Source organism: Coptis chinensis, chromosome 8, assembly GCF_015680905.1.
Source record: "Coptis chinensis isolate HL-2020 chromosome 8, ASM1568090v1, whole genome shotgun sequence".
In the NCBI taxonomy this organism is placed as follows: domain Eukaryota; kingdom Viridiplantae; phylum Streptophyta; class Magnoliopsida; order Ranunculales; family Ranunculaceae; genus Coptis; species Coptis chinensis.
This window is the reverse complement of record NC_141463.1, coordinates 83551886-83567538: the sequence shown is the minus strand read 5'-3', so window position 1 is coordinate 83567538 and position 15653 is coordinate 83551886. Positions and strand designations below refer to the sequence as shown.

Genomic DNA, 15653 nt, shown 5'->3' with positions numbered 1-15653 from the left:
GGATTCGGGGGAAAAAAAAGTAATGTCGTTTTGAGGTGCAATATAATGCAAAAAACCTGATTAATAAACGTATTGATTAGTAAACTCAATCTTCTCTAATTGGACTGTCTGTTTTCCTCATGTTAGAGTAAAATGACACAGGTGGTTTTAGTAATTAAAAATTGTTTGAACCCCATGATGATATGATACTGAATCTTCTTCTCAAATTCCCTTTATCAAAGTTAAAATATAGAATCAATGAACAAATTTGCTTCTTGGTCCGTCATAACAGACACCATACCTTGAACTCAAAAGCTATTGCAAAGTGAGCTAACCACCACATACTAACTCAATTGGATTTTACATATTCGTATTTTTTGCCTGGCTTGGGTTCAGCTTAAATTTTATAGTATAGAATCTCAACCAGTTCTTAGTATATATAAATAAAATCAACGCTTGAAGAGAACCTGTTGGAAGAAATCTAAATCTAACTAATAGTAAATCCTTTCGGTGAACTGTGGTGATTGAGTGTGTTAGAGTGTGCAAACAATAGATGTTATGCCTCAAGTTCAGTTTGGATACTTGGTAGTGAAGAAATCTTATGCATTTTATAAATGATAGGCAAAATAATTAAACATAAAGTCTGACCTGGCCAAGCTTTATCGAAATGTTTACGTCGTTGCAAATTAGTCATTAACTCGTGCAGTTTTATTTCGAATACCCGAGCAACAATTTCAGGGGCATCTTTAGGTTTTAATCCCTTAGAAACCTTGTCCAATGCCATTTGAATTTTAGGCCATTTGGGGTTGCAAGTAAATGTGGTGAAAATATTAGGAGTTCCAGCCCATCTAGAAATGGCTATGGCATCCTGATAATTTTGAACCATAGATCTTGGACCACCTGTAAAAGACGATGGTAAAACTAATCATTTGTCATTATATATTCATCTTCAAAGTTTGCAAGTGAGTTTTGGGGATTTAATTGAACTTACCTGTAAAAGATGATGGTAAAACTAATCGCCTACCAACAGATGCAAGTTTAGTGTCCCCAAAAGCAACAGCATCAACCAAACCTTGGTATAGTTCAGCATGAATCGTATGTTGGTTATTTCTAACCCATGAAAGCCTCATTTCCTCAGCAGCAGTGTATGCATCAACCCAAAATTGTTGCTTCAATCGACCACCTCTAAATATTGTTAGCCCTTCATTTGCTCTCATTTGCATTCTAAAAGCATAATATTCTCTCATGGTAACATGTTGTCTCTTACCAACTTTACTACCATTTCTGTATTTGATTTCAGGCCTATACCCATCAGCTCCATCAGGAAATAAGAGAGGGTATTGCATTGACATAAAACTTGGAAAAGTCTCATCGATTCTCTTCAAGCCGTATCCTTTCTTGTCAACAACAACGTCACGGTGACCTTGAGATTCATCTCCATTACCAACAATGAGACCAGCTATCTCATTAGAAGTTGGCAAGTTGTATACTCTTCCGACAGTCTGTCTTGTACTAATGAGTCTTATACTAACATCAGCGATTTCAGATTCGGTAAATCTATCTCTGGCCATTCTGTAACTCTCAGCTATTCTATTATTTTCATTTAACATTTCAATGAGTCCTGCTATTATGTTTGGATCCAACGGTTTTTTTCTTTTCAATCTTCTTACTAAAAGAGTTCAATCTGTTTTACACTTCATTGGCTGTATCATATACGAATAACTGGCCAAATTTAGGAATCTGACCTGGCAAAAAGAACAAAAACGAAATTAACACGTAAAAGACATGTAATGACAAAATTATTAAGAAAAATCAAATGTCAAATTATTTTCTACATATATTGTTCATTAAAGAAAATTATACATATTAAAACAATCTAATATTTTAATATTTAAGAATATAATACTGTGAAGAGGGTTTTGTACTTCATTTGCTGTATATATGTATAACTAACCAAATTTAAAAGCCTGGCCTGGAATTGGTAGCAAGGTTCCAATTTTGTGATGATTCTACCCACTGATCTTATAAACATATGGCCCCTTTCCGTTGTTTATTTTTTTTATCAACCACTCCTCCAGTTGATGTGAAAGCAAACATCGAGTTATACGCCCGTATATTTTCTCTATAATTTGCTGACCTTGTACCACTTTCATAATCTAGTAGTTGGTTTAGGAATGGAGGTGCATCAGCTGGAACAGGAAGTTGAACTTTTCCATGTAGGCAACATATTCCAAACTTTGGTTTTTTGGTTTGTCTTGTTCGCCCAACCCTTTCTTCATACCATAATATTGATCCACAAAAAGAACACACACATTTTGGTTCTCCAAAATTCCATGCTTCTTGAAAATTCCCTGTGTAAAAAAATAACAAAATAACACACAGTTAAAAATTTTACATTCTAAATATCAAAATAACATATATTTAGATTCTTACTTGTATGTTCACTTTCTCCAAGCATCATGTCTTCATATGAATTGCTTTCTTCATCACCATCTGATTCACATCCACTGATTTGTGAATAGTAATCATCATCTCTGAGCGAATCAAAATAGTTTCTTTTTCTCTTGAGATATGTTTTTTTTTATGGGAATTTCTTTCATTAAATCCTTCTTTAGCTGATTTTGCAAATCACCAACACCTAGAGGTCTATTCCTCTTTTTTGCTAAAGAAGACATCCGATTAGATCGATTAAATTTACATTCTTCTTTACTTAGTACTGGAGTACTAAGAATTGGTTTTTTTGCGAAACAATTTTCTGGGTCAGATACATTTGTTCTTGATCTTCTTGCAGCTCTAGGTTTAGTTGTACTATGTGCTGCTCTGCCGCTATTTGTAGTACGATTTGTTGTCCCTCTTGCAACCATATTAGAACTGTAAGTTGTATAAGACATAAAATTATTATAAGAACTACTAAAATTTACTAAAACAAATATAATAGCTATCAATAAAAGCAAGAGGCATTGTAAAGACTTGTCTGTGTACGCTCGTCAAATGGGCTATGTTATATCTGACCCAAAGCAACAAAATAATGGCAAAGAGGCTTTAGTCCTACTTTCTACCCTTGATGCCTAGGCATCCCTGAACAGTATCGTGGCATTTCTAAGTCCCCATCTCCAAGCAAAAAAAAAAATCGAATCAAACATAACATAAACAGTAAGAAGAGTACCTTATTTGGTGAACAATGTACAGGTTTTGGTTGAGGATAAAGACGGTAAGGAGGTGTTTTGGTTGAGTATGGTAATAGGTTTTTGGTTGAATGTGTATAAGTGAATAGTAGATTAGGGAGAATTAAGCAAATCTAGGGAGGTATTTATAATTATTTAGCATTCCTTTTATTTAGGAGTCTCTAATATGGTGATTCTCAATTATCAAGTATCTAACTTAGGGTGATTCTCAATTATCAAGTAGTCATGTGGGGAAGGAAGTAAGAGGTCGGGTGGCATATAGTGGATACAATTGGTCATTTGACTTAAAACTCAGAAGGTCACCGCAGCTACTACAAACTTTAAAGGGGACTGAGAATCAGGCATCGCAACATCAATGACCATATAGACTATAGAGCCATTTAATATGTAGAGATGTATATCTTTTTGTCTAAATTCTGTAAACGTTCCTTGTCACGATCAATTCTTAAAGCTGTGTTGCAAGTTGGAACCCTGTGATACTAAGCAGACTCTGTTTTTATTTGTCAATTCATAAGTATAGTATTATCTTATTCCCACTACATAGAAAATTATGCAGAGAAAATGATAGTAGGGCATAAAGGAAGGTGCATAAGGATCATTCAACAAAACCCCATTTGTTCAATGGACTCTGTCAACTTCATACAGAGCAACAGAGGATTGGCGATTAACATACTGAAAGCCATTTCAAGTAGGAAGTACAACCAAGCTAACAATCTTCGTAAAGGCTAAAAAGAGCCTAAATCTGCTGGAGCAGATCCACAAAGGTGACAAAGATAATTAATTATAAGCATTTGCTATATTGAAATGGAAGATAAAGATAACAGTCAATGGACAGAAAGAAACACACCATGTAAAGTTAGCATGAAAAGATATTCTGAAAGCAATCTATTGTTGATTATTCCTGTTTCAGGTAAAACAAATATTAAGTTACAAATGACTCATATCAGTAAAATCACACTTAAGTTACATTACATGCTAAGAAGTAAGGCCTCAAGTTATGAACTGACCATCAGGCATCACAACTTGAACTGTCGAGGAAGCCGATCACTGTGATTCTGCGCTATTAAAATCTCCTTTGCAAATGCTTGATTTTCAGTCAGTAAAAGCCCATTCAAAACTCGATTGAAAGTAAATCTCCGAGGCATGAACCCTCTATCCACCATCTCCAGCAACAACTTCCCTGCCAACACCAAATCATCCGCTTTCTGCAAGAGATTGCATCAAAACTGAAAGAGGATTCATAAATTTGACTTGATGTCTTGATCCAGATTCGACTTCGCTGTAATACAATAAGAAAAATAATTCAAGACCAACTTGAAAAGGTTATCAGCAAATCTCAATGGCTTGCAAAAATAAACTTGTTGTCTTAATTAAGAGTCAAGAAAGGGCTAATCATCCTACCGAAAACAATGGAGTATTAATGAAGATTAATTAAATCAAGTCAATATTCAATGGGCAAAAAAGAACACGGAGAGTATTAGACATTAACAATGAACACACATGCTTAATTTCACGACAACTAAGCAGATGCAACAGTGGGGTAAAACCAAACTATTGAATCTGATTCAACTCTTAAGAAAAAAAACTCATAGACTCCAATATTTATTAGACTGTAGTATGGAAGATGAACCCATGGTACATGGTTATTATTAAAGGTGATAAAACATCTTTATGGTACAAAATTTCCTAAAAACTCATTTATGTAAGTATCTAACTCTCTGTATATGTAAGCATTCATGTAGGCAAGAAAATACAAATATTGAAATATATCAAGTAAAATAGGCATACTAAACAACAAAATCAATCATTGAAGCCACAAAGAGGGCCAACAGTGTCTAATTTGAAGTTATCTAAGCATGATCTAACTATTTCAATGCTGGATCTTTATTTTAAGGTCATTCTCCATGTCACATTTAATAATCTATCTTGCAAATAGGTGAAGTAGCATGAATTTCAAGCTAGGTTACAACAGGTAAAATCATGTCTACACAGAAATTCCCTGCTCAATTCAAACGAAAAATCAATAATAATAACTTTTCGTTAATAATCAACAATTCCATATGTAATTAATATAACCATATACCATAGTAATCAAAAAATTAGGCTACTCAAAAGTATACCATATCGTGGTCCTTATGTATACTACTACATCATGACAATCTCACAATAATCAAAAGTAAGAGATAGTACGTAAAATTTAACCCTGCTAATTGGTACAAATTAATGTAATTATTCCAGTTAATGTGATTCCAGATAGCAAACATCAACGCAGTTGAAGTTTTACGTTTCCTCAACTGTAACATACACTTATGCAAAAAAAACATCACTAAACATGCTTTAAATATATTAACTGTGCACACCAATGCCTTGAGGTTTCGATACAAATAAGTTTCATCATATGACATCATATAAACTTAACTATATTGGGTACCCAGGTCGACGCACAACCTAAACATAGGTAAAGGAGATTGCCCATCATGAAGCATTCGCTACTGCATACTGAGGTTTGGGTACAACTTGTAGTAATTTCTATCAATTTATGAAAAACAAAGGTCAATTAAATAACCACAATGCAAATAAAACTTGCAGATTTTGTAGAATTTCTGTTAATACTAATGAATAAATAAGGGAGAACATTTTTATCAGTGGTTATTGGACTATCTCTATCCTATCCATCTCTTATCATTCCTCTAAACAACATCACAACACTACCAAACAAATTATTAAAATTATAAAGTATTACACAAACTTTAGGAAAGGACATTGCCAAAATCACTTAATATACTGCTCAAGATATGAACATGACCTTGGTGGATTTGAACCACCATCTCTTGAGATGTATTTTCTCACTCAAGTGCTCTTCCATTGAGCTAAAGATCCATTTTAAGATATTTCGAAATATAATGTGCAGGAAAAAAAAATATAATAATACACTATTTATCCACAGCAACAATCATATACAAAATCAAACTATATACAAACAAAACACCACCCTAAACCAAAACAATATAAAAGAAAGAGATTTATTAACCTATTTTTCACATTAATCTTTTAGACATGGATGTAACCACAATTGCACTTAAATGTCAAAAAGTACACATTAGTCCTACTAATACAATAAAATCCACGTAGCGCATAAGCTTGAATCAACTTACAATTTTCAATCTAGGAGAAACATCAAAGCAGTACATTAATGATAGCAATAGTGGATCTGTGAATGCCAAACTCACTGCCCTTTCTACCAACTTCATCTTCTTCTTTTTTCAACAGTCTTTATGCCATCTTTATCTATCTTGAAGGAGCTTTAGTATTCTTAGATTGGAGCAGTGCAGACATTTCATTAGTTGGAAGGGCATGAATGAAAGACGCAAATACGTTGAAAAATCTATATTGGGTTTTTCAATGGCTCTTCAGCTTCATTTAAACATCCTCTTTAGACAGCATTGGTTCAAAAGTAATGTCACTAGGCCCTTCAATTTTATTTGACCATCCTCTTTAGGCAGCATTGGTTCAAAGTTAGGGTATTATGGTGCTATGAGTAAGCAATTAGATGGGCGACGTGGACATTATGAACAAAATATGTGTTCCATATGATAGAGAAGTCCATGTTAGTGACTTTAAATAAAAAAAACTAATTGAATGAAGATAACAAACAATTAAGCTGCAAGCAGTTAAAGATGCAAGCCTACAACAAACCTCTTATATAATCTAATAGAGATGTCATCAGTTAATCAGTTTCATTAACAAAGCAAGATGAACAGAGAAGTCCAAGAAAGGGGTAAGGAACAAATATTAACACTTCACGAACATGACTCACTTTCATTTTGCTAGTATAGATACCCGTGTTACACACTGTTTTGACATACTACAGTTGTTGCCTTTAAATTAATCATCTGGTTTACATTTTGCTACTATAAATACACATGTTACATATTAATGCACCCCAATCCAGTTTTGCGTTCTTGTAAAAAATCATAAACTTAAATCTCTATGCACAAACACTATAAATTAAAAATATATTTTCACTTTTTGACATGTAAAAAAATATAAAAAAACTTACAAGGGATCCAATTATAAGTAATTAAGCCACTTGCAATAATTGTAATTACCCTAGTGCAACTCAGCAAATTCTTCTTTCAAGATAAACATAGTATTTTTTTTTTTGGATAACATAATTGTATAGTGGAAACCATTCTTAAACAATATGACCATTGAAAATATATATGACCTAAACACTGTCCTAATTCCAGCATATGAAATAAGAGATTAAGTTACCAATCAACTAAAGTGAAATGAACTAAGTAAGAGCATGGAGATAATTTTGCTTGCACATTTGGAGCAATAACACCAACAGCTAGTGCCAAAGATTGACGTCGTATGTATTGTACGCCAACGATAGTTATTTTCTCTTTGTCACCCTCATTCTTATGAGAGCATGTAGTCTCCAACTTTGGAAGATATACATAGGTTATAGATTGGTTATGTACCAACAATGGGAAGAATATAGATTAAACCCAAAAACATTAGCTCTTAACGAAAAACAGGACAATCTTGTGGCTTATAATAAAATTAAATCCGATTTTGACTCAAAGTTCCTAGCTAGGACCTGTGGTGGATAAGGGAAATAACCTTATCCATTACGAAATTCTATGTACTGATGTGATTATTAATAGGCAAAATAATGGGTTATAGACAAACTCTAAATAATGTAATGTACTTTTAAAAGGAAATACAATTCAAGTCCTAAGCTCCTAAACCAAAGAACATGTTTCACATAGAATTCTTCTATTTATCATTCCTTGGTTATATCTAAATTAATTAGATTTCTATCATGTAATACAACCGCACAAATTTAAAGGTACAATAACCAAACTATGATAATTTCAATTCCATTGTATTAAATATATATATACTATAGTTGAATAAAAACTATTGATCAATGTACGTGCGAAGAGGGTACTTGGAACCAATATAATAATTGCTGGTATAGAAATGAAATCACCTTCAGTAAAAATCAACAATGGCACCAAGTTAAATCTCCTAACCTCGCATACTACAAATGTTCCAAATCAGCGTCATTACTGCTACTGAAATAATGTACAATCTCAACAAACTAAAAATAAATAAAAAACTAAGAAAACCCAAATTCACAAAAATAAATAGAATTGCAAAACTAATCCAAACAATATCATATAAAACAATTTGTTGAAATCTAATTATTTGTCTCATCTCAACCCATATTAGAAACAGACTAACACATATGACCTGCAATCAAAACTAAATAATTTACAAACAACCCTGTCAATCAAGTGATAGTCTCAAAAGAAATTATTTGATAGATGATAAGAGAGTGTCCGTTAATAACAAAAAGGTAAACATCAACTAAATGTCTCCAAAATGATGATTAGAAAAGATAATAGAGTGTGTTAAACAAAGAAAATAAAGGCAATGATTGATTGATTCATTGGTCGAGAATTAAGAGTTTGTTGAAACAAAATACACCAATAACATACCAAATGCACAAAAATATATTTAGACCAATATAATCTTTTCTTGATATACCACCATAAACTCAAAACTCCATAATTGGTCAGTTTCAGGTTCAATGTGTATGTTAAGTGAAGGATAAATATTTTTCACTTCAGCGGAGTTTTAATGTACTCACCTTGCAGGCAAGCTTCTATATATATCAGTCAACTAACTCCACAAAACTTGCACCATATCACCATGTTTTGCAGTATGACTCAAATCAATAGCATGCCCACGTTTTGTTTAATTAGCCTATTAAAGCCATGACTATGGATCCCTAGTTGGTAGATTAGTGCAAGCAGTGCTATCAATGAAATACATTCATTAGCAGTAAATTATTACCATGCGGAGTAACAATCTAGAAAAAAAACATAAGATAACACTTTGATAGCATCATGGAAGTGACTAACCCACACATCCAAATCGATAAACCACTTGAAGCTTTTTGAAGCAATATTTTCAGTAGAAAACAACATTTCCCAACTATCATATATAGATCTGTAATTCCAGATAAATAAGCACAAAAATCATTAGGCAGAATAAGATTGTATTTTGTATCCCATTATTGAGGTTTCATTATGAGTCATCAAATTTGGAAGAAGAAGGGAAAAAAAAAAAGGTGTAGTTGTAGACAGTTAACAAATACAAAAGTAAAATAAAAAATAACAACAAAAATAAAAGAATGAGGATGCAAAACCAGTTGAGTTAAAAGCCAACACATATGGAAATTTACACCTGGAACTAATTAATTCTCTTATAAGTTAATAGAGTAAACTCTGCAGTGATGGGACTCTGAGAGGTTATGCTTATCAATTAGGTTAAAGAATATGCAACTATATATCTCAACAAACACTCAAACTAACTCCAGACATCAACCCGAATATATTGAGAGATTCTTACCTTGTAACTTATACACTTATTTGAAATGGATATTCCTCATGAGTTATTGAGCCAGTTTCAATTATGTACGGTACATGAATTACAACACTATGGTTAGCTAGCATGCAACCGGTAAGAGGGGGTAAAACATCAAAGAAAAATATATTTTACAATATCAAAATAACAAACACCTTGAAACACGCCAAACAATATAATAAAGCATCGTGTTACCTTTTTAATTAAATCCAAGCATAGATATCGCTTGATGTCCCTTCTTAATCCCCCAGGCAAATATCTGATTAGCTCCATCTCATTTTCTCCACTTTTTTCGTTCAAAATTATGTGCTCTACTTCTCAGGTGTGATGACAGTTGCCTTCGTTTCATCCATTATTCCATCTCACCACTTCAAGTTGCATTTTCCTCTCCTTCACCATGACTGCATGATAAAGCGCCTACAACATAATGTGTGATCCCTATTAGCTAATTTGAGTTATACGATCCCATTATACCATCCATATAATAAAACTTTAATAGTTATATTTAACGAATGTGAATGCAATCTGACCTGAATATTTCCTATCAATAAAGTGAAGGGTAATAATAGTCCACTGAGTACGTTAATTACATTGAGTAACACCTCCAGATGCGACTGAAAAGGCAAAAGTACAAAAGAATAAGTATCAGAATACAAAGAGCAGGGGTATATTTGTACAAAAGAGTGTGACCGTTCCAATTTCAAAAAAAGTTCTACATAAAATATTAAATCTAAAATTAGTAGTTATTACACTATCACTATTCAATGGCTCGCTTTAGTACTTTGAAAGGTTTTCGCTTGCAACTTGGTAGGCTAAAGGAGTGGACCTGATTTTATGGGCAATAGTTATTCTTGAGAATACAATACATTTTGACCAAAGACATTTGGGAGAAGATATATAATTATGTATACTCTGAATTGATCTGAATGAGATCAATTTCATTTCATAAATTTTAGAGTTGAGCTCATATCCAAAGTGTACCAAGCTTAACATATTATAGAGATGAGGACTTTGTTCCAACCCCGTGTTTAGATAGCACCGAGATTGGCTACATAGGCATGGCCAAAGTCTCCTTAGAAGATAACTCTTATTAATTACGTCTGAATCATATTTTCCTAATTCCAATTACATGCAATTAATTAGCAAACAATCCATGCCCTGGAGTACACATCCTTTAACTTATGTCAACCCAGTTCAAAATTTATATGGGCCTATAAGGGATATAAAGATGGCAATGCACAAAGTTCTTTTAGATGTGCTAAAAATAGAAGAAACCTTACCTGAGTCATTAGACCCCCAGCTCAAAGCTAGTTCCTACATTTCAAGGGAAGTACCAATATTTTAGTAAAATTAATCAAACATCACTCGAGTGATATTAAAATTGTATTACATATATCATATATGATGATTAAATTAAACTGGTAAAAAGTGTATTACATACATGCTCTACCCATCATTCTCCTTTAAAAAAAAATTAGTTGAGGCAGGCATGAATAAAACCAATTTTAATATGATTTTCTAGTATTAGTATTCAATATTTAAATAGTTTACTAATACACAAAAGTTGAGATTAAAGTTAACTAATAGTTTACTAATGATATGTAGTTTAATTTTTACTATGTTAAGTTTGTTAACATTATATTTAGAAAGTTCAATGCCCATGGCCCGGGATTAGTCGAGGTGCATGTAAGCTAGCCCGGACACCCAGTTAGCAAAGTAAAATGAAAGTTCAATGCTGGATAACTAAAGCAAATGGTATCAAAATTTTCAGATCTATTGTTCTCAATGCAATGACCACAATGTTACACTTAGGTGGTTGTGAAGGATAGGCAATATGAATTGTGGGAGATGCCACAGTGTTGCACTTAGGTGGTTGTGAAGGATAGGCAATATGGATTGTAGGAGATGTATGCCAAATGATACCATGAAAATGATATAGGCTACAGGTTGGGTTTTAACGACTTCATACAAAGGTTGTTTTTGCATGCATCCATCCCTACTTTACTTAGAATATGATGATGTAGCATTCATATAGAACATCTTTCCTAAGTCAGGCAATAATTACACATAGAGGAGGCCATGAAATAAAAAGTGAATAAACAAAATCATACATCAACATGGGTATTTTTTTTTTCTTATGGGTATTAAAAGATAATAAACAGAAACATGCACAAAGTATACATATAAAACTGAAGAAGAATAGAGGAGTACGTTCATGACTTGGTCACCAGAGAACATGCCGAATTGAATATGCCTTATTGGATACTTTGCTAGATTTCTTTGCGAAGAAACTAAAAAAGTAGAACCCATAAGATTTAATTTAACAACTCAATTTTCTTTTAACGATAGTATAAGCATGTTAATTGGAACAATTGTTACTTCATGTCTACCTGATAGGCACATATATAAACCTTTTCCATTGCTTGATACATGTTCATGCAGTCATATCCAATACAAAATACGCAAGGTTTAAAGCCATAATGATAGTATGCAGGTGATAATATGCAAGGTCTTACCACATAAAGCATGGTTGAGTAAGGAAAATATTGTAGCATATATACCTTTTACCCCAAAGAAAATTCCATTGAACATAGATATCTAACTTTCATGTTTGCTACTGATGGATAGATATAATCTAAGTCCCAATAATTTTTCAAGTTATAACAGGGCAACATGGGTTAATTCCAAGACGATGAATGGTGTAGCCATGAACACTTATTTAAGTGAGTGCTCATAATATGTTACTTATAGTCAATCAATGTATCATCAACCACTGTACTCAATCGGCAAAACTGAAATAGTCAATTGAAATTTAACTCTTAACTCATTAATTAAATCAAAATAATAATAATAATAATAAATTAATTAATTAAAGAAAATAAAACAGTAGAAGAAGCACATAGAGAAAGCACTTGTGATGGAGATAGACATCAAGGCCGCAGAAGACTCATGAGGAGGATTGGCGCGAAGAAAATCGCTAAACAAAAGTAAAAAAACATCTAATTTAATTTTCCAATTTTTGCATCATTGTAAAGAATACGGAGGAACAACCTTGTATTTTTGGGTTTAATTTTTCTTTTTTCTTTTTATTGTTTCTTTTGTACGTAAGGCGAGGGTTTGGGAATTTTTTTTCTTTTGTTTTTTCAAAAAATTGTAGCTTTATACATATTAATCACACGAATTGAAGGGAGAAAGTTGATGAGTACATTTGAAAAGTTCCTCTCAAAAAGGCACTTAAAAATAATCCCAATATGAAAATCAATTGCAAGTGTCCCATGGGTGGGTAGACGCGAAGTTGCATATTACTCAACCTAGCTAAATTTGGTTGACACATGCCTAGTAAATGGCACATTACTACCATTTGACTGATAAAAAAACAGGCAAGGCATCAAAGTCTGATAGAGCAAGTTATTGCACCTGAGGTGCCTACATGAAGAGATACTCAAAGGACTTTCCAGATCTTTCAAACTCCAACATTCTAAGAGCAACTTCCCAGCTTTGGGAGACAGTGGGTTCATCATCATTTGCAAACTCCTCAGGAAGCTCGACACTTTTGCTATTTGCAATTGATCCAAGTGCTTCAGCTGCTTCATGTCTAACCATCGGATGCTCACTAATATTCTTAAGTACTCTAGAAAGGGCAGCAGTGGTAGCTTTATTTTGAAGCTGGCCTAAGACATATGCTACCTCATGTCGCAGAAGAGCACTTCTAGCACCTAACGAATCAACTATGGCACTGGCAACTACATCTTCACAACGATTTCGAAGAGCAAAGAGAGCAGCATATCGCTGATACATGCCTCTCTCTTCATCCAGAAGAACTTCCCTTAGTTGATATATAGAAGAACAGCAAGAAGCAGGTGTGGCTGGATCAACAGAAAGAAATGGTGATTCTACCTCGTTTGTTGAATCCTCATTGTGACAAACATTCTTCTGTTGCTCTATTATTTCAAGAGCTAACTCACATGTTTCTCTCACCACCTGAGTAGGATCTAACCCCAATGTCTTTTCCAGAAGGGGAATATTACCTTCCAAACCAATTGCCCCAAGAGCTTCAATAGCCTCGTGGCGGACAATGGGGTATGGTGTAAAGAAAGATCCTGAAGAACCTTTTCTAAAGCAGGAACCGCTTCCACATCTTGCATTTGACCTAACGCAAACGCTGCCTCATGGGCAAGCAGATTTGAAGAATCTCTAGTTGCAAGAATAAGTGCTTTACGTGGTCCAGAGCCATGTAGATTTCGAAGTGAGAACAAAGCTCTAAACCGTTCTGATATTGGTTGAGTTTGGTCGAGTAATCTTTCGCAGAGGAACTTTTTGATTTCGGATGATGATTCGAAGGTTTTTGCCAACGCCATTTTTTTTTTTGTTATTTCTTCCTTATGTGTGTAAGGCTATGGTGGATTTTGTTTATTTGGAATTCGGGGAGATTAAAGTAATATAAATAAGTGAAGGAGAAATTAACAAATCTAGGGAGGTGTTTCTAATTTTCAGCACCTCCATTTTTTAGGAGCCACTAATATTGCTCGGTTTGGAAAATAGAGCGATATGGTGAGGATAGAGAATATGCAAACAATGAACCAATCTTACACTGTACAACGTATTCATGAAACAACAGCAACAACTAAATACTAGCAAATATGTACTTAGCTCAAAATTAGGCTTTTGGTGTTCTTGAGAAGAGAAATAGAAAGGGTCTGGTAGTGTCCGTTTAAAATGGTCTTAAAAAAATACATACTAAAGCAACCATCACCTAAACAAAAGAAAAAATGAAAGGAATATAAAAGGAAAGAATGAGTACATTGACTTTTGGTTTAGAGAGTGCTTTGATTGACCAATAAAGGTAATCCAAATGTGGAAGGAGTGTAACTTAGTTTGGCTTAGTGTTCCATAAAAGTTCAGCGAATCAATATATTAATTGGTATATTCTCTAATGAAAATTAGGCAACTTAATCAAACAATTGAATTGTAGTTTTATAAGAGAATACATACAGTACATAATCCAATGAATATTATCGAAATTAAGTTCACTATACAGCTTGAAAGTTGAACGAAAAAAAATTGGAATCTTCATTAAACAAAAACTCAAAATAATTTAAATCATCAAAAAAAAATTATGAAAGGAAATATAAGTCGGGATTTTTTTTAATAACTAAAATTCAATAATATTACTCGAGACGCATTGTATGGTTTTCAGTTAATGCAATATTGCAATAAAACAATAGTGCTGCTTCAACGATCTTACAGTATATATATAACATGGAAATTCAAGGTAATTAAAAACATGGGCATTACCTAATGTCTATAATTCCAATACCCACTCCATCTAGCAATTAAAATAGAATCATCAGCACCACCAAGAGCCGAAGACAACTTCAACAAATTGAAAGTCACAAATATCAACACTTTGGAATGATTACCTTTGATTTAGAAAGTCGAATCTAATGAATTGAAGATAGAGCTTTTTAGGATCTCCAATCCCAAAGTGTGAAGCCAAGAAATAGAGAAGATAGTAGGAAAGCTCTTGTGATTATATCATCATAATTCGATGTCTGTGTCTAGATTCAGTACATAGTTTATCGAGAAGTCCATTTCCAAAAGCCATGTCTAACGGAATTTTTAATGCACAATAACAGAACAATTTCTTTGTACCCTGCCAACTCTTGATAAAGGTACTATTTCTAACTGCATCACCAGAACAGAAATGGACATTCTAATACCCGAAGTTTTTGAAGTAACTCGGTCAGCTTGTCCATCTATTTCTCTAACTCTCGAACCTATACAATATAATAGAAAAGCAGAATTAAGTTGATCGCCAGTTTATATACATATGTATTCGCACGTGGTTGGTTAAACTTGTTTCTTTTAATCGATCGACTTCTGTTGTTTAAAATCCAAAATACATCAATTTAATTACCACTTTGTATCTTCCACACTTTTGCACTAACATTTTACAGAAGTGCAAACATGTTAAGTATGAAAAGGACAACCTTCAAACTTAAATTGTAACATACAACCATCGAAATTGAAGATTAAAAAAATGCG

The 15653-nt window shown here is 33.3% G+C and overlaps 1 pseudogene; it reads right to left on the bottom strand.

Annotated features, from left to right (window-relative positions):
- Positions 1-13034: 13034 nt before the first annotated feature.
- LOC147483607 (deoxyhypusine hydroxylase-A pseudogene) lies at positions 13035-13966 on the bottom strand (annotated as a pseudogene).
- Positions 13967-15653: the final 1687 nt, after the last annotated feature.